The sequence below is a fragment of the Acipenser ruthenus genome, chromosome 7 (genome assembly GCF_902713425.1).
Source record: "Acipenser ruthenus chromosome 7, fAciRut3.2 maternal haplotype, whole genome shotgun sequence".
Lineage (NCBI taxonomy): Eukaryota > Metazoa > Chordata > Actinopteri > Acipenseriformes > Acipenseridae > Acipenser > Acipenser ruthenus.
This window is the reverse complement of record NC_081195.1, coordinates 35,419,002-35,439,376: the sequence shown is the minus strand read 5'-3', so window position 1 is coordinate 35,439,376 and position 20,375 is coordinate 35,419,002. Positions and strand designations below refer to the sequence as shown.

Here is a 20,375-nt window from a genome sequence, read left to right as displayed (position 1 = left end):
ATATGTTAAATACATACCAGTAGCAATCCACAGCGTTCCGTTATTCTGCTAGTATCAATAATTAATGTATCAATATTGTTAACTAAAGGACTCACATAACTATACAATTATAGGTAATATGAAATATTTTAAGTATCAATCTATGTTAAACGTAAGGGTTTTTATTAACCATTCCGTGTTGCCAAGACGCTGATTCTCCGTGGACAACTGCTGTCCCTCTGGTCCGTCCGCGTTGGTGTTGTCAGAGTCCGTCTCTGAGTTTGACCCTTCTGATTTGGAGGCATATGGCTCGAACTGATACATCACTACATAATTCACATTCATAAGAGGTGTCTGCAACTGATAAAATTAGGCTACTCTCACTTTCACTGTCGCTGTCACCCATACTGGCAGATGCAAGGAGCCTGTGGGTATCTCCCTCTGTGAGGTCACAGTCTCCTGGCCCCAAACCAGGAAATGGAGATCGCCCTATTTCCAGGTATTATTTGATTAATTGTAGCGCGATTAAACATAATTTGGTAAAATTAATGTGATTATATGTTCAAGTGAGACCTGTTAATATTATTTTGTATGTTTACGGCAATGGTCAAGTTCCATGTCATAGGCTCTTTTACGACTTTAAAGAGCAATAAAACACTCTTCCTGTCTGCTGGTGGCAGAGTAGTCCTGTTCCTTCCCATTTCTGGAAGCTTAAATCCCGTTCTTGCCCGTCCTGAGAGGTTGATTTTTTTATTTCCCGGTCCAGCCCGTTCCCGTGAGCTTCACTCCTATACCATCCTGTCCCACAAAATGTAACACCATTTTTTCCCCGTGGGTCCCGCGGGAGTCCCGTCTTCATGTCCCTCTCTAATGTGCAGTGAAAATGTAGTACAGTGGTGTAAACTGGAACTGCACTGGAACATACAAATAGAACTGTTACAGGGTTGCAAACTATAGCTGTTAAATAACTTGGTACTAAGGGTGTCATATTTAAACATGTAGACGTTTTAGTTTAGTTTACCATAATAGAAGTACAGTGTTTCATGTTAGAATTGGAAATGTTACATTGTTTTATTTTTGTCAGTTTTTCGTTAAATATATGGAAAACTACAAAGCTGTATGCAATTCAATATGTTAATGTAAAATTATTCAGCAGGATTTTCATTAGACTTTATGAAGCAAAATTAGTTAATTCTATATGGTGATGCAAAACATTTGGCCATAGCTGTCCACACTAAGCACTGGTTCCAAATATTATGCACAATAAAACAATGGGAAAATTACGATCCTCATAAAACAGGATATGTTTTAATAACCACAGGATCCTATGGACCAAGCTATGTACTTGTTCACAGGGAGGGAGAATCACTGGCCTTCTGTAACCCTAAAGCAGATTCAGTTGGTAGAATGCCACTCAGCACAATTACAAAAAATGTAAAAAAAATTAAAAACCCAAAGTTTTTTGTTCTGAGCACAGTCAATAGATTGCAAAAGAAAAAACAAACAGAAAATGTAAACTACGTACCATACTTACGAAGCAGGGTGGAGTCTCCTGGGCTTGTCTGCATTAGTGTTTTTTAGCCTCATCTCATCAATACGGGACAGTATCACACAACACTTTCCATTACACTTACATCAAGCAACAGTAAACCCTCACAGGCACATCATTAGTACTCTGTTGTGGTGGTGCGGCCTCTTTCAAGCCCTCTAGCGCATAAAGCTCACTTTTGGTAGGAGGCACCAACTCAAGATGAGAAGACAGCAATGTTCCAGATGTGTGTCGCAGTGCCGTACGGGCCAGCTCTCTACCACGTGCAGGCTGGGCTAGCTCACCCTGGAGCTGTGGTGCAAAATTACAGCTGCTCCTGCCGTGTCTCTCCCTGAAGGTGTCACTACATCAGAACTTATGAGAGACAGAGAAGGAAAACTGACAGGGATCTCCAATTGTGGTTGTTTTACAAGCTGATGCAAAAAAAAAGATAACTGCCCTTTACTAGAATGGGGTGCTTCCGTGAACAAAAACAAAGCATCCCCGGTGCCAAGGGGAATGGCACCTCTGATTACTCCTGCCTCAATCCAAATATCCACGGTGATGCTTACTGGTAATTAGTTATACAGTTATATAAGCACAATTGGTTCAATTAATGTGCTGGGTACAACCACGAAACACTAAAGTTTGGAGCATGTTTTGAGTGAACAATCACTCCCACCTCGTCACCCCACTGGCTCCTGCTGGGAAGACTTAGCAGAGAGCATCAGCTTGTGGTACTGGAATCTGCATGGGCAGCACTACCATGCAATGGAACACGTGGGCAGTCTTCTGGGGGCTGTATTTTATTTAAAAAATGGCTTAATTTCAGTACTTTATCAACATGGCTAAGTACTGTAAAGCAAACATCAAATAAAAGTAATGAGTAAAAGTATGTTATCCAGATAGACAAGAACAAGATGAAGTGCAGACTTCGCAAGACAAATTTTGAACCACAAATAAACGTTCCGCCTACAGGGGTTATCTAGGGTAAACTCTCACTTGGCCAGCAAGCTAAAAACTGACCCAGTAGGACTTTCTGTGATTCTGCTTTGACCAAAAGTAACATACATCAGCCACTGCCAATACCGTGAAACTGTAGGTCAAGCTAATGTAAATTCACGGCATGTGGAATAGTCTTTTCCCTTCTGGGAGGCCTGCTCAAGTGACACTGAGTGCACTTCCCACAGAACAGTCATCCCGCATGGTAATGTAATCCAGTTCTGGAAAGATGTATAATAAGAAAGATGCCTGGCCTGGATGATTTTCTCAACGAGTGCTAGCTTTCAGTAGTCATTTTCCAGTTATAGTTTTTAAAAACGCAAGACAAAATTGTGAGAGATACAAAACAACCACTAAGAAACCACAGAAACTAAGTGGAGAAGATTATCCAGTGGCTCATTCTGGGTCACTGCAATTTAAACACACAGGCAGCACAGCCAACCCCAGGCCTGCTCAATCATAGCAACACAGAGGTGGCCACCCCAGTTTTTGTATTTATTGCTGTAACGATTTCAAAAAACTTGATTTGCTGGATTAACATGATTGGACTACTGGTATGCATATGATTGCTGTACTGTCCAACAAATATGGCCAAAACATTCTCTGAACCAGTGCTTGAACAAATATACAAACTGATATACACAATACATAAAGCAATTAGAACATACAATAATCTGGTTTCATAACGAAAAGGATTTTGCAGAGACCCAGGCTTGTGTTGTATGTCAACTTAGAATTATATTTGTTATCTGGTAGAAAACAGGAACAAAACATATTTGGGGTTCCGAATTCCAATAAGGTGTATATGCAGTGTTTGAGTGGTGTGGTGTAAGGGGTGGAAATAGATTAGAGTTTAAACTAGTGATGAGAATGAAGCTTCAGCTGGTTTGACCCTACATGAACCAAATGAAGCAAACAGTGTCATGAGGAAAAGGTTCATTTGGTTCATTTGAACCATTACACATGACCTGTGAGTGTTCCTTTTAGGAATCCTTTGACGTTTTAGACATTGAAGTAACAAAACATAATGGTCCAATTTCTACAACAGCATTCACAGTGTGCTGTTTCAGGCAGGCCGAATAGAACAGTTTTTATATACAAATTGATAGTGCCTAAAATGATGTGCCCCTGGCAATCAATATTAACCTGACGTGTACTCCTACTAGGAAGCATTGCCTACCCACTTAGTGGAGGGGTACATAGAAATCTGCTTTAGAGATAGCACTGCCGTTAAGTGAGCAAATAGGGTTAAATTCCTGCTGGTACAGGAAAATATTTTGCACGTTCGCATAGAGTAGAAAAACATCCTGATTATAATATTTTACATATACAGTATGGGCAAAAGTTTTAGGCAGGTGTGAAAAAATGCTGTAAAGTAAGAATGCTTTCAAAAAATAGACATGTTGATAGTTTATATTTATCAATTAACAAAATGCAAAGTGAGTGAACAGAAGAAAAATCTAAATCAAATCCATATTTGGTGTGACCACCCTTTGCCTTCAAAACAGCATCAATTCTTCTAGGTACACTTGCACACAGTTTTTGAAGGAACTCGGCAGGTAGGTTGGCCCAAACATCTTGGAGAACTAACCACAGTTCTTCTGTGGATTTAGGCAGCCTCAGTTGCTTCTCTCTCTTCATGTAATCCCAGACAGACTCGATGATGTTGAGATCAGGGCTCTGTGGGGGCCATACCATCACTTCCAGGACTCCTTGTTCTTCTTTACGCTGAAGATAGTTCTTAATGACTTTTGCTGCATGTTTGGGGTCGTTGTCATGCTGCAGAATAAATTTGGGGCCAATCAGATGCCTCCCTGATGGTATTGCATGATGGATAAGTATCTGCCTGTACTTGAGGAGACCATTAATTCCCAAATCCTCAACTCCATTTGCAGAAATGCAGCCCCAAACTTGCAAGGAACCTCCACCATGCTTCACTATTGCCTGCAAACACTCATTCATGTACCGCTCTCCAGCCCTTCGGCAAACAAACTGCCTTCTGCTACAGCCAAATATTTCAAATTTTGACTCATCAGTCCAGAGCACCTGCTGCCATTTTTCTGCACCCCAGTTTCCACGTCGGAGGTATGGCTTTTTGGCCGCAAGTCTTCCATGAAGGCCACTTCTGACCAGACTTCTCTGGACAGTAGATGGGTGTACCAGGGTCCCACTGTTTGCCAATTCTGAGCTGATGGCACTGCTAGACATCTTCCGATTGTGAAGGGAAGTAAGCATGATGTGTCTTTCATCTGCTGCAGTAAGTTTCCTTGGCCGACCACTGCGTCTACGGTCCTCAACGTTGCCCGTTTCTTTGTGCTTCTTCAAAAGAGCTTGGACAGCACATCTGGAAACCCCTGTCTGCCTTGAAATTTCTGCCTGGGAGAGACCTTGCTGATGCAGTATAACTACCTTGTGTCTTGTTGCTGTGCTCAGTCTTGCCATGGTGTATGACTTTTGACAGTAAACTGTCTTCAGCAACCTCACCTTGTTAGCTGAGTTTGGCTGTTCCTCACCCAGTTTTATTCCTCCTACACAGCTGTTTCTGTTTCAGTTAATTATTGTGTTTCAACCTACATATTGAATTGATGATCATTAGCACCTGTTTGGTATAATTGTTTAATCATACACCTGATTATATGCCTACAAAATCCCTGACTTTGTGCAAGTGTACCTAGAAGAATTGATGCTGTTTTGAAGGCAAAGGGTGGTCACACCAAATATGGATTTGATTTAGATTTTTCTTCTGTTCACTCACTTTGCATTTAGTTAATTGATAAATATAATCTATTAACATGTCTATTTTTGAAAGCATTCTTACTTTACAGCATTTTTTCACACCTCCCTAAAACTTTTGCACAGTACTGTATATATATATATTAATTTTACATTTTTAGATTACTACCGAACTCCAAAGAGTTCAAGATGCCTTACCATTTTGTGATCAAAACGATCTAGATAAAAGTAATCTCGATCACAAACTATAGGATTACAAAATCCGGAAAAAACAGCCCCAGGAGTTTGAGCAACCCCTGTACAACATATTGTTACTTCCCTTATAGCTACATGAATAACTACTAATAGTCAACCTACAGACTCAGGTGAGACTTATTCCAGTGTGATCAGTTCAGACTAGATTTAGCAGTGGAAGTTTCTAACTTTTAGAATTGTGAACTGTTGTCAAAAATATTCAGAGAAGATATAGGTGTTAGCCTTAGTGCTTACATAGTAGCAAACTTACAGTGTTTTTTTTTTCATATTCAATCTTTCTTCACAGTCTTTTTCATATACAATTAAATTCTGTACACACAGTCTTTTACATAAATATGTGTGGAAGTAATTTATGAAGCAGCTTTTCGGAGTGGGTACCAACATTGCAGGTGTGTTAAAGTTTAAAAGATCAAACTTGTTTAATCCTATTGTTTAAACATAGTCAATTAAACAGAAACTAATACCCCTAGTATAAAGCCATGTACTACTGCTCCAATGTGCAGTGACACATGTATTGAATTTCCCCAAGCCTGTGCTGTCAGGGCTCCAGAGCGGGCACACTCTCTCTGCTCTAAAGAGCCAGGTTCCGCGGGGCTCCTGAGTGGCGCATCCAGTAAAGGCGCTCTACGTGGAGTGCAGGATGTGCTCTATAGTCTGGACGTCGCGAGTTCGAGTCCAGGCTATTCCACAGCCGACCGTGGACGGGAGCTCCCAGGGGGCGGCACACAATTGGTCCGGGGGGAGGGAGGGTTAGGTCGGCCAGGGTGTCCTCTGCTCACCGCGCACCAGCGACCCCTGTAGTCTGGCCTGGCGCCTGCGGGCTTGCCTGTAAGCTGCCCGAGAGCTGCGTTGTCCTCCGACGCTGTAGCTCTTGGGTGGCTGCACGGTGAGTCTGCAGCGTGAAAAAAGTGGTCGGCTGATGGCACACGCTTCGGAGGACAGCGTGTGTTCGTCTTCGCCCTCCCAAGTCAGCGCAGGGGTGGTAGCGGTGAGCTGAGCCTAAAAATAATTGGCCATTTCCAAATTGGGGTGAAAATAATAAAAATAATTGGCAACGACTAAATTAAAAAATAAATAAATAAAAAAGCCAGGTTCCATTGCAGTAGGAAATGCTTTTGTAGTTCAGGGCTCCAGAGCGAGCACGCTCTCTCTGCTCTAAAGAGCCAGGTTCTATTGCAGTAGGAAATGCTTTTGTAGTTCCTGGCTCCAGAGCGAGCACACTTTCTCTCTCTGCTCTAAATAGCCAGGTTCCATAACAGTAGGAAATGCTTTTGTAGTTCTCAGTGCATCAATACTTTTTTTAAAAAAACACTGTGTGATATTCAAGAAACTGTTCTGGGCTGTTGCTCCTTTAACAACAATATATATTTTTAAATAACTCTTAAATGAATGTGAACAGGCACCACAAAGATCTTAAAAGTGGTTTGTCCCCATCAGTTTAAAAGCCATAAAGCAATAAGGTTAGTGAGATACTTGGAGCTGAAATGAATGATAATGTGGAGTTAATTGAGGGGCCCCATCCCATCCCTGCCTCTCCACAACTCCAATCCTCTTCAGCCACTAGCGGGGCAACAATACACTGATGTCACGATTACCATACGTATCATGATATACTATAGTTATCACAATACATGAGATGGTCCTTATTGGATACTTGTATGATGCAGGGAGGATGTGTTCATCATACCAGCTAGAACACACACGTGTTCCTCATTCAAGAACTATTTAGTGAACTGCAATGTGCTTTTGTACTCCCGATACAAACCTTTATTACGATATGTCATGTAAAAAAAAGCGTCATTACGCTATGAATCGTTACACCGCTGCAAACCACCCAAGTAAATTCTGAGATACTGGGTTTGAAAGAAGTTCATCTTGATCTCTGATATTGTCTGGAACCTCTGGTTTCCAGGGCCAGAGAGAGAGAGCCCAGCTGATAGGGGCATTGACAAATTAAGAAACATATGACAGTGAGCCAGATAAGCCATATAATACCCCATTCACACGACCTAAATAAGGCATTAAACATGTGGCTGTGAATTAAGTGAATGGCAACCACTTGATTCCAATGCCTGTTGTATTACTTGGGTAATCACTATTTAGATCATTAATTAAACTATTCACAAATAAATAGAACTAGAAATTTGAGTTTTTGTGAACAAAAACAAACCATCCCCAGTAGCATAATCTAGGGGTGTGTCATATCAGATTGAATTGTTTGTAAACATGTAGTAAAATGGAAATGTGAATAACATATAATTGATTTATGCAGAGGTTAAAAAACAAATGTGGCAGTGAAAAGGTTAATTTCTACTGGCCACCACCTGTGAAAGGGTAGTATCACAGCCCATGCTGGCTACCAGCAGGAATTAGACCCAGAGACAGAAAGCTGCAGTTTAAGTATTAACAAAACAAACAAAAACAGGAACAAAATAAACTGGCACGAGGGCCAAAATAAAATGTTCAAACAAAAGAACAGATCACTTGTTGGCTGTGCATTAGCATTCACTACAGCTACAAACCAATCACTAATCACTAATCACTAATCACTAATCACTACTCACTACTCACTACTCACTAATCACTCGCTCATGCACAAATTCCACGAACAAACAAAGGCTTTCTCCTTCCTTTTATACATGTGGCCACTCCCCAACACTCAATTACCTCATTGGGCAATGGCCACAACAGTGATTGCTGGCAGGGCCAGATTTAACCCCATCCCTGCCAACCTTACATTCCCACACACACACACACTATATACAAAAAGGTCTTTCGCCCTGCCACACCACCTGTAATGGAACTTTTTTCATTGCTGCAAGAATCAGAGAATAGCGCTTGTAAGGACTCTGTCTGAAAGAGAGTGTTCTGTGTCATTAATATGGTCAGAGCTTAAAAAAAATACTGGCACTAAACAAGTTAATGTTACCAATCCTCCCAATTAGACACAAGCTTCGAAAGAAAGTAAAAGCACTTTGCAAATACTGTTATGAATACAAATATTTCTGGGGACATGAATATGCTACCCACAAGTGTTAAAAATCCTACTTAATTAAATCTGTAATTATTCAACATAAAACCACTTTTTAAAAAAGTAGTATAAATACAAGGGGCAACAACAATGCAGTGCCTTCAATCCTGATATCCAGGTACCTATTCAGCAGGCTGGTACCTACTTTTAAGACCTTCCCGTCTAAAAGCTGCAATATAGGATATGAGCCTACAAAGAAAACCAGGAGGCAGGCTTGTAAACTGCACTTACATTGTAAACAAAGGGAATAGTGTGGCTTTTAATATTGTTTTGAGATTCCAGATAGACTTAAAACAGAACAATGAAAACATGCACATCTCCAGTGTGAGCTCCATACACAATTAAAAGTACTTGCAGCTTACAAGCAGTATGCAAATAATTATGACTTTTGCATTGAACAATGAAGATTTTCATTACTGACAAATGGAAAAAGATCACAGTGATGCAGACTTGTTACTTAATCTGTACGACTGACATTGTAGACAGATATCTTTAATGGTATGTGCATACAGAACTTTGTTTCAAATGTTGAATAAAGAACAATGTAACATGGAACACATGAGCTGCCATAGTAATAAGTATATATTTGTATAGGAATTTTCTTTTACATATTTTGCCAACAGAAACGTAAATATCTATAATTTTTTGTACTATAGAGTTAACATGAATTTAAATGCACGTTTATAATGATATGTTATTATTCGGTATTTAATTGATTATTCAAAATACATTGTAAACCAACAGAAATAGGTCGGGTTAAGTTACATGTCAAAATATATATATTAAAGAATTATATTTAATGACATCTTTAAAAAACGTATTCAGTTTAGCGTATACAGTTTAATATGCAATGAAGACGACTTCTGTAGTGCAGATGGAGGTAAATTCACAGAAACAGCTGTCCTTTCTGATCTCTAAAGGGTACTCCTGGGCAATAACCCTACAGGTGCTGTCACGCGTGAGCAACTGAAGAACATTTCTAATCAGGGACACTGTATTGAATCCAAAGAGTTACAAATTAAATCTATTCAATAAATCGTCACTCAACATACGTCTACATATAACAGAGTTCTGCTCATTAAAAAAACAAGGTACCTCTCAAAATAACACTCATAATAGCCCACAGGTGCACAGTACATGGTTCACTTGCAAGGCGGTATACTGAAACATTAGATACAGAACCCATCCACAATAGTGTATGTTTCTCAAAGCTGTCATGAACGTTGACGTTTTAAACTTATTTTTCACACAACAGTATGGCACAGCCTTGTGGAACACAGTCGCAGTGCATTTCTATAAAGGACCAGTAACAATACAAAAGCTTCACTTATGTTCATTTCACTGCTGTCTGTGTGCAGCACCTGTGGCTTACCAAAGAAAACCACTGATGATCACCTGCTACTAAAGCGCCTGGTTAAACAGCATGCGTGCTTTGAGATTTAGCAGGATGTTTATTTATTTGCAAAGAGTTTTTTTTTTTTAATTAAAAAGCAAACAGATGTGGTTTAATATAATGGGAATCTGTGCAGCGTACAGTGAGTACATAGTAACCCTTTCGCTTCTTACAACATCCTTAGCAAATAACAGCTGTTGCAACTGCATTAGAAACAAGAGCAATCAGAAATCATCACGGCGACTGACTTGCGTTGGACCGTCAAAAGTATAAAGCCAAAAGTTCTCAAAATCCGTTTAATGCAGTAACTCCCCATCCGTCCCATATACAAATAACTGCACTTACCTGACTATAATACTGCCCCTCCCCCCACAAGCTATTTTTTATCCATATTATTATTTACATTAACATTATACATGGCTAGATTATTATTATTGTTGTTGTTATAATGCAATGGTATTCCAATTATAAAAACATTTCAGAAAGCAAGTTTACATTATTATTTCCTATGTCATTTGCACCCTATATAGTTTTGGTAGAAGTGTGTGCCCATAAACATGGTAAAAGTAGGCTACCAAGTAAAAATACCAAGTGTGTGGAACATCAATGTATTGTTAAACTTTACGCAATGACGCGAAGTCAGATTACACTGCGGATTCAAATTCGCAATCTTAAATCTTGAAAATCGGGTCTGTACCATTCACCATTAAAAGTCCTGCGCACCAGTTTAGGAACAGCAAGGATGCAAATCTCGGGGGAGGGTATATGAGATACCGGCAGGATCACGACTGGGGCCGGGATATTTATTTCTAGAACACGGGCCGCGCAGGAACCCTTAGAACGGTTCTTTTTTATTCTTAACTTCGTAGTTTTTCACCTTTCCCTTGGCCAATACAATGTATATTTTCTCTTTCTTCAGCCCTGGTGTCAATCTGTAAATCATGCCAAATGAGCTGCTCGTTTACAAATCTTAATCGCGAACATTTACTTTTTAGGAAAAAACAATACATACATATGTACACGTTTTTAAACTAACATGGAAACGTGGTACGCAGAATCCGGGTTGAGTCAGTTTGCCGTATTTACTCCATAATGTGTCTCAAACAGCATGGGTTAAGAAAACACATACTATATTTTATCGAAATAAATACTATACTATTCTCTGGAGAGAGAAAAAAACAAACAAACACACACTGTGAGTTAAAAGTATACGACGTGTTACCTGGTTTGTGTTTATGTACATGAAGCTCCTGGAATATACTTTGCCTCTGAAGAAGAATCTAGGTTACACAAGATGAATTACTGTAGCGTTTAGAAAAATATATCAGACTGTTGGCAAAGTCTACATTGTAACTTCATAAACAAAAGAAACGCGCGCATGCAGTATTTGACATATACTGTATATCAAATCCCTTTTTTCTGTGTGTTTTGTAGAGGCCGAACCGCTATTTAATGACATACATATATAGCACACGTTACACATTAGTATTATATATTGTTGTTATTGGCTTACAAATGAACAAGTGTTACATAAATAACATCGCCAAGGAAAAGGCTTCTCCGGTGAAAGCAGCATCTTTTTAAATGAAAAAAAAAACTGCCAGGCACAAACGAGTAACACATTAAGTTTGGGGGTATTATGTACATCTCCAAGATAATAACACCCCGCAAATGTGTCACATTAAAGCCGTCTTCAGAACCGTGATCGCTCCAAAACTAGGCTGTTTGCACGATTACATGTTTAAAATTCTACTTTTAATTAAAAAAAAAAAAAAACACGCCAGACTGTTTCTTTGCACGCATTTACAGTAAAACACGTTCCTCGTTCGAGAATATCAGGTTCATATTAAAACACCACATGTTGGAGCCTATGGGATGTTTAAACTACCCATAAGTAGTCTGGAGTAAAAAATAAATCACTAAATAAATAAATAAAAAGCTAAAAACCTGTGTTTTTTATATCCCTGCCAGCTAAGCTGTCTACCTAACAATATTAACAGCAAAACTGAATGTTCTGAAATGAATGAATGATCTGATATGTATAAGCCCTGAATACCTCTCTCCTTCCACGGGCGCGCTCCCACTGCCAACCACTAACGAGGGTAAACTAACTTTACAATCTTACCTTGATGGTTTTCCTCTGGAATGTACATCTTCTTGCTTTTGATGACCATAAAAACAATAGTCCAGTGTATTCGTTGGTGAATTTGAAGAAGCAAGTGTTGTACAAAAGAAACAAAACAAAAACAAAAAACAAAGAAACAAAAAAATAAACAGCTTGAGTAATTCCTCCTCTGTACTATTGTGGTTAATATTACCTGATCCCCATAACTGAGTCAAACACCAGACACGGTTCCTTACCACTGCCTCCTAAGGAAAAAAAGCAGTGCATCCTCGAAACATCCGGGCCCTACCCAAGAAATATAGCACAGCACCACTTGCTGCTAATAATCAAAATTGTACCAAGCAAGTATTAAAAAAATCAGGGATGGAGCACCAGGAAAAGGTAACGGTGAAGGGTTTAAATAAGACAACCCATGCCGGTAGTAACAAATAATTAAAATATATATATCCAGGTTATCTCAGAGGGTTAAATCTGTCGTTTTAATTGATTCCACGAAGGGAGACCAAAAAAGGGTGACAATTCGTGGGGTCTCATCAGCCCTCCTTCTTCCAAGCCATCATTAAAACATGGATATCAGTCAGTCGCCAGCAATAGGAGCTCGGTCGTCTCTGCAGTGATACTAGTGTGCTGGTACTAGAACAGACAGAGTGAGCGAGAGAGAGAGAGAGAGGAGAGAGAGACTGAAGACCAGCCCCCCTCCCAATACACTACTGACTGGTTCCAGATGTTACTGCGCTAGTAGAAAATCAAATAAACCGTGCACAGCGTTGCAGCTGCACTCTCTCTTAAGAAAGGGGGATTAAATCAGGATGATGAGAGAATGGAGACTGGGGAACAAAATGATATTGCAGACCAGGTATATAGCGCAAAGGGAAGTGGTGAAAACTGAACCCAGCTGGTGGATATTATCATTTATTAAAACCTGAACCGCACGGGATCTCTAGAGTATCTTACTGAGGCACTGCTGGTTTTTATAATAACACCACTAGCACTGTTCTTGGCATGCCTGGTGATTATTTGTAACACCAGTACATTTGAAAACGATGTACGTGCATTACAAACACAGTACTCGTATTGGATAACTTATTTGTAACTTGCAATTGTCCCCCCTTAACGTCTTATTGGTAACGTAAATTACTTTTTTTTTTTTTAAATCACTTGAAAACCACTTAAACAAGGCCATTGCTAACAGTCGTCAAATGTTCTGTTTTTATTAAACTGCATGTTTTGTTTCAGAATAATAATACTCGGCTTCAAATGTTTCATTTACACTGTCGGTTAATAATGTTACAGAAAAAAATGCGCGAACAGGAATTCTTGTTTCTTTTTTATTTTTTGTTATCTATCACGGTTGTTTACTGTACTGTAGGCCTACATTCCATTCAGTTTCAAAACAATACTGCATTTTTAAAGAAAGGTGGAAAAAAGAATGTGTGGATAAAATGACTCACCGCAATATGTTCCTTGAAAATGTAACACCTTGCTTCCTTAGAGGAACCACAGAACACACATTTGGTGTTGATGCGTGTTAGTTAACAATTGGGACATGGAAACAGCTGTCTGAGAAAAATATGCTGTAGTTTTATCGCTATTAATAAAGGCTGCTGTAAGAATATATCATATATTAGATATAACTTAATACTCATGGGGAGGTGGGGGGGGGTGGGGGGGGGGGGGGGGGGCGGTAATTCTTGACAAGTGCTGCATCTCGAGAACAGGTGACGCAGATCGAACTGTCTTGTAAAATGTTCAATGGTTGTGAAAACTTTGATTGCATACACCTGAGTTCATGGATAGCATTAAGCAATGTGTTGAAAACTGAAAGCTGAAAATATACCTGGAAAAGCAAATTATGATGCTTAAAATGTAAAATGATATCTTAATACGCAATACAATATTTAATTGGTACAGCCAGCCCTTAGGCTTAGTCGGATGTTATTACCGTTAGTTACCCAAAAAGTAATTAACAATTGCGTTTTGTCCATATTATTACATATATCACATTATTTTTCCACAAATGGATTAGTAATGGAGATCTAAAAAATAAAAAGAAAAACGTATTTTTTGTTTCAACCCAGTCCTTGGACGCTGAGCATATGGACTCGCTGGCTTCATGGCACTTCGACTCTTCACTTGAGATATCAGGAACTCCGGTCAACTGGCGGAGCCCAAGTGTGTAGCACCCAGTGGCTGTTTCCATCTGTGTGCACTGTTTGCCTATCCCCAATCCCCGCGTTTGCGGTCTGTTGTGTTATCCACCTGGAACGTTAACAGGCCAAACTGAGATGAATAACCCTAATAAACACGACTTTAAAAGGGAGAAAACTGCGTTAACTGTGGCATTCCTTACATCATGGGCTACTATTGTTTAATGCCTCCTTAACTTTTAATAATGGTTGCAATTAATGTGAAAATATTGTAATTTTTATTTTTAGTACTGTAAGTCTATGTTAAGGTTTAGTTTAGAAACTTAGTTTAGGAGCTGCTCTTCTGTTCTAGTTACCTACGTGCCATACATGTAATGTAGGGTATGTAATGTAGGGTAGATCAGCCAGTGTCTTTATATGAGTAAGTAACAGCGCCATCTAGCGTACAGCACTAGAAATAAAGTAAACTTGATCCAAAGCTTCGTCAAAAAAGACATTATATATATATATATATATATATATATATATATATATATATATATATATATATATGCTGTTACCTAATAGCTATAAATAGCTTGAGTGAATACTTATATGCTATTTAGTTTATTTAACACCATATACTTCAACAGCAAGCAATACTTATTACAATAAAACACATCATACACATCATAGCTACACAATCAATTAGAGTACATAGGGTAAGAGTATGCTGTATACACGGCATCACATTCTATAATGACAGACAGGGGGAAAGTTCAAGTATCATTGACAGAAACCATAATAGTAGTACAATATTTCACGTTAGATTTCGAAATGTCACATTTTTCAATTTCTGTCAGTTTTTTGTTATGTGGAAAACGACAAACCGGTATGTAATTCAATGTTAACGTATTCAGCAGGTTTCACTCAATAGCATGAATCAAAATGAGTTCATTCTACACGGAGATGCAAATGTTTTGGCCATAGCTGTAGACTAGATCAGCCAAAATGCAGAAGTTAGATACAGCGCCATCTAGTGATCTGCCCCTTTGGAAAAAAGTTTCCTTTCGTTTTGCCTGCAATACCCTGCTGTACAACAGATGGTGCTGTCGCTTACTAATATAAAGACACTTTGGCTGATCTAGCTTGCATTTCAAATATATATGGCAGGCAATTAAAAACCGAAGAGCAGCTCCTTAACACACAGATATGTATAATTATTATTATTTTATTTTTTGCTTAATTGCATCAATAACCATTCAGGGAAATTGCAAACAACATGAAAAGGCGAGAGAACATTTGGATAAGGTGATATAATGTAGAATTGATAGAATAATACTTTCTGAATGTGTAAAACACATGTGGGTACAACATACTGAGAGTTATGTGCTTGTTCTCAAAGGCACACAGCTCTCTGAATCTCTACCCACAGCCGTTTTAGTGATGCAGTATCTACCATTCTGCTGAATCAGTTGCATGGGAATAGACAGGAGGCTCAGCAAAGATATTTATAAATCTGTCTATTTATCTCTTTATACCAGCAAAATAGATCTGCAAGTTACACAAAAAGCTTAGTACTTAGTTTTGTTTTATGTCTTTTTTATGAAATCTAAATGAAACTTCAATGTGTGCTGACATCATTTCCACATGTGGAAGTAATGCCTCACCCCATGTGTTCAGTGATGCACATGTCACCTTTAATTAATACTACTACTACTACTACTACTACTACTACTACTAATAATAATAATAATAATAAATAGTGCTGAATTAAGAAATACTAAAAGAATACTAAAACTAAAATTCACTGACACATGTTTTGACTAGAAGTCTTTTTTTAATATTTTCTTTGTTTCTTAGTGATAACAAAAAATTCCATTCATCTGTTTTGCACCTCCATTAGCGACACAGATTTAAAATGTGCAGTTTTGAAAGAAACACACGCTATAGCACACATGTATTTTCATTTAAAAACATGATAACTGGTACTACTTTAGGTTAAAGAAAGGTATTTGTTTCTATGCGGTTTACACTTGCACTTCCTCTGTCATTTTATCTCAGCAGTGTCTTCTGGTTTAAAGCATGTTACTGGCTAAAAGCATGTCAGTCAATAGGGGAAGCAGTTGATTGGCTATTCACAGGAAATAAGCCATTGAAAGGGAGGGTGAAATGACCAAGCAAGTGCAACCCTAACTGAAACCATGGTTTGCAAACAGAGATTTCTTTAAACATGTGTAGTACCATGAACATGTGTCCAAAATTGGACATTTGAGATCTATAAAACAAATGGAAATACACAACAGGTAAGACTCATGGAATTATTTTATTAGCTAAATCATTTTAATAATACATAATACAAGTCCCATTTTAATACAGTTTCTAAAACAAGAACAAAGACCTTGTTAAGGAAGGTTGCTGTGTTTTAAAACGCATGTCAAACAATAAATCTTGAGTGTATTGATTATCATTTGCTATACTGCATGATCAGGAATCAATATACTATTATTAGTAGTAGTTGTAGTAGTAGGAGTTATAGTATATTGATTCCTGGTCATGCAATACATCAAATGTTTTACAATATTAAATAATAGCACCAGTATTGGATATACAATAATTGGTCTTCATCCTACCCCCAGAATCGAATATTTTAAACTGAGTTTTGTTTAATTTTAATGTTGTGTTTTTGCTTTTGTTTTTTTTTAATGGCCTCTTCAACAGAGAACATGTCAACACCCTGAATTAACTTGAAGGGAGAGCAGTTTTTTAAGGCCAAGTCAGAATTATCCAGCATTTAAAACAATCTTCTCCTCAAAGTGACTATAACAAAAAAAGTCTACCGGAAGCCATAATAGTAGTAAAGTAATCCAGTCTGTTAACGAGGTAACGTTATTCAGCAGGTTTCATTCAACTTTATGAAGCAGAATTAGTTCATTCTATAGGGTGATGCAAAACTTTTGGCCAGAGCTGTAAGTGGTCACCTACTCCTAACAGCCAGTTCCCCCTAGAACAGATACAAATGAGTGAGAGGAACCTTCAGTAAGCAGCCCGTGCAGACAGCAGCGGAGATGGAAGAGAGAGCAAGGCTCCTCCCCTGAAAGAAATAAGGAGCTTCAATGACATTTTTGTTTTACTGTCCCCTTACCTTTTTATGCTGTTTGCAATAATTCAGAGTGCTTATTATTGCAATTACTCGAACACTGTGTTATTGTTTTATTGTTTGATAAGTCTGTGATAAGGGGGGTTTGACAATGAGTTCCTTATCACACAATAAAAGTAATTGAGTAAATGCAATAAGAACCAGATCCATCAAAGTGGCTTTATATTATTATTTATATTAGTAAGCACTTCACCCAAACTTGATCCGAAGTGGCAGAACACTAGATGGCGTTGGCTCTTACTTCTAACACTCTTTGGCTGCTCTAGTCTACATTATGTCTATGGCAGGCAATTAGAACTGAAGAATAGCTCCTGAACCTAGGGGAAAGCACCTTAGACTGTGCTCCTATACTATACAAAAGGGGGAATTGCCCTGCCCTGATGAACATAGGCTGCTACACTGCCTGGCCACTTTATTAGGAACTGTGTATATATGGTATATCCCTGGGTTTCTCCAGTGCACTCGAAGGCCACACTAACGCTATTGTTCCAGATCAAGTCCACCCCACAGTTTTGCACTTGTTACCAGATGGCGATGACAACTTTTCAGATAATGCACCCATCCACCATGGCAGATAGTGAGCAAACAGTTTGAGGAGCATGAGAGAGACTTCAGGCATCTTCCATGGCCACAGGATCTCAATTCAATGGAGCATGTCTGGGATGAACTTGGATGACACATTCATCATCACGATTCTCTGCCTACGTCTCGGCACCAATTAATACTAATGAATGGCTGGACATCCCTCAAGACACCTTCCAGCACTTTGTGGAGTCTATGCCATGTCAAGCCTGTGATTTCCCAACCCTTTATTAGGAAGTGATTAGGTACAGTTCCTAATAAAGTGTCCAGGCAGGGTTTGTTTGCATTAGAAAAATCTACATATACAGCAACACGCAAGCAAAGAAACAAGTTATCCAAAGCACAACAAATGGGAGACAGTGATTGCCAAGATAATGAATTGGCTACCACACCAATTCATGGAACAGCCTTACAGACTCATATTACATTCCCAGTAGCTTATGGATATCATACTGTCTGGAAATAAATCTTATCATAACAAGATGTACTTGCGACTAATTTATACTTCTCTGCATACTAGGAACTGGAGAGATGCTGTATACAGCGATGGATCTGGTGTTGCTTGATCTAAAATGTGATGAAATAAAAGAGCTTGTTTGCTAAGGTAGTAGTGCCCTCTAGAGACAACAATCAACACTACAGTCTATTGACGAGGCAGTCTGACTTAAATGCTATTGAAATACCTATAACTTTGTACAGCAGACCACTTTTCTTCAACAATGCAGCGTTAACATGTGACTTTGAAGGAATTACCAGTAATGAGAGACCACCCTTGTCCCTCAATTTCCCTACTTATGTCCTGCCTGCTGAAACTCATATATGTTAACTCCATTGATAAACAACACATGTATTCGAAAATGTAAGCAGTTGCTTTAGAACGTATCACAGCATTTAGACTTGCTTAGTTTTGGTGCTCAGCCTCGCCCTTCAGGGCTCTTAGTGCTGACTCGAAAGTTTGATTGACATCTCTCAGCCAGCAGTTTGACTGACAACCCCCCTAGCGAGGCTGAAAATGAAGTGGAGGTTGGGGAGGACGAGGTAAAGTCAAAGCACGGTGCAGAATAGCATTGGTAGCTGACACTGATTACATGTTGACATAAATGTTGACTCCTTATCCAATGCCTGCTTGACTTTTGGCGAGGGTTGCTAGGATTTGCTTGTCAATCAGATGATCATATCTGCAGCTGTATTTTTTGTCCTGCATGAAAATGTACCACAACTTCCTCATTACCTCGATTCTGTTAAGTGCTGCCTTACAATGAGGTAGTGATAGTTTAAAAAAATTGGGCTAACTTGCTCCCCACCCCCAATTTTTAAAGCAACATGATGGTAACTAGAAATCCCATTAAAAAATGGAAATTATAAAATGAATATACAGAGAATTATTTAAAAGAACACAGTCTTTGATTCAGAGTTCAAATTGCATTCCCTAGTCTGTATAAATATGCCCAATTTTATGAAGCTCTTTCCTTCAAATGCTTATTTCTCCTAATCTTTCAACAGTAGTGACATTTTAATAAGCATAGGAGTTAGACTGCCTAGATCAGTACAGCATCATAATTAAAATGGCATTGTAAAGTTCGGTCCTGTATAGAAAGCCATGGTAGTGACTCTGCCCATGATTCTGGATGAAACAGATTCGTTTGTACCGCAGAATGGTGGCAGGCTGCCACTGAGGGTATCCAGAAATGCATTATAAAGAAAACAGACTAAAAGAGTTTAAACAAAGGGCATTCGCCTCTCTGTATGAAATCTGCCAACATATCAACACTGACAATGATTCTGGACAAATACAGTGTATAGACAGAGATCAGAGCATTCCACTCGAACAAGAGTAGCACACGCCAAACTTAATACCAGAGCACTTCAGCAGTCTAGCATGAGCCACATTCCACTGTCATTACTGAAATAATATAGCAAGATGTGCAAGGTGACACAAACGCACAGACACTTTTAATGGTTACACTCACACTAGTCTTGCATCCAGTCCAGGGTTTCAGAACTCCCCTTGGTTTAGGTAAACTGTTGGAATGACCAGGTTCCAAGATTCTGAGCAATCCTGCAAAATCTGTTCTCAATTGATCCCACTTATCACAGCATTAATAAGCTTCACCTGAGGCTGTAGGTTTGACACACCAACAGACAGATTCCACATAATTTGTGGTAAAAAAAAGGTCCTTAGCAAGTTTAATCAGAATGTAGCAAGTGGTTCTGTAGATGAACAAAACAAACGTGTGACATGCAGGCAAATTTAAGCTAAAGAAGTTTTTTAGCAAGTTGCATCACAATCGGACAAGTGGTTCTCTAGCTTTGCGCAAAACATACAGAAGTCGACTGGAAGACAGATCTATTACCCTGAGATTGCTATTGTTACAATTGGACAAGCACATTTATCAAAAGATGAACACAACATGAATGACCTACAATTTGTAGTTTTAGAAGAAATAAAATTGGATAATGT

At 38.8% G+C, this 20,375-nt stretch overlaps 1 protein-coding gene across 1 annotated transcript in view; it reads right to left on the bottom strand.

Annotated features, from left to right (window-relative positions):
* Window positions 1–20,375, bottom strand: part of LOC117415426 (voltage-dependent L-type calcium channel subunit alpha-1C-like) — a 357,681-nt gene that overhangs the window by 330,170 nt on the left and 7,136 nt on the right. The window lies entirely within an intron of this gene.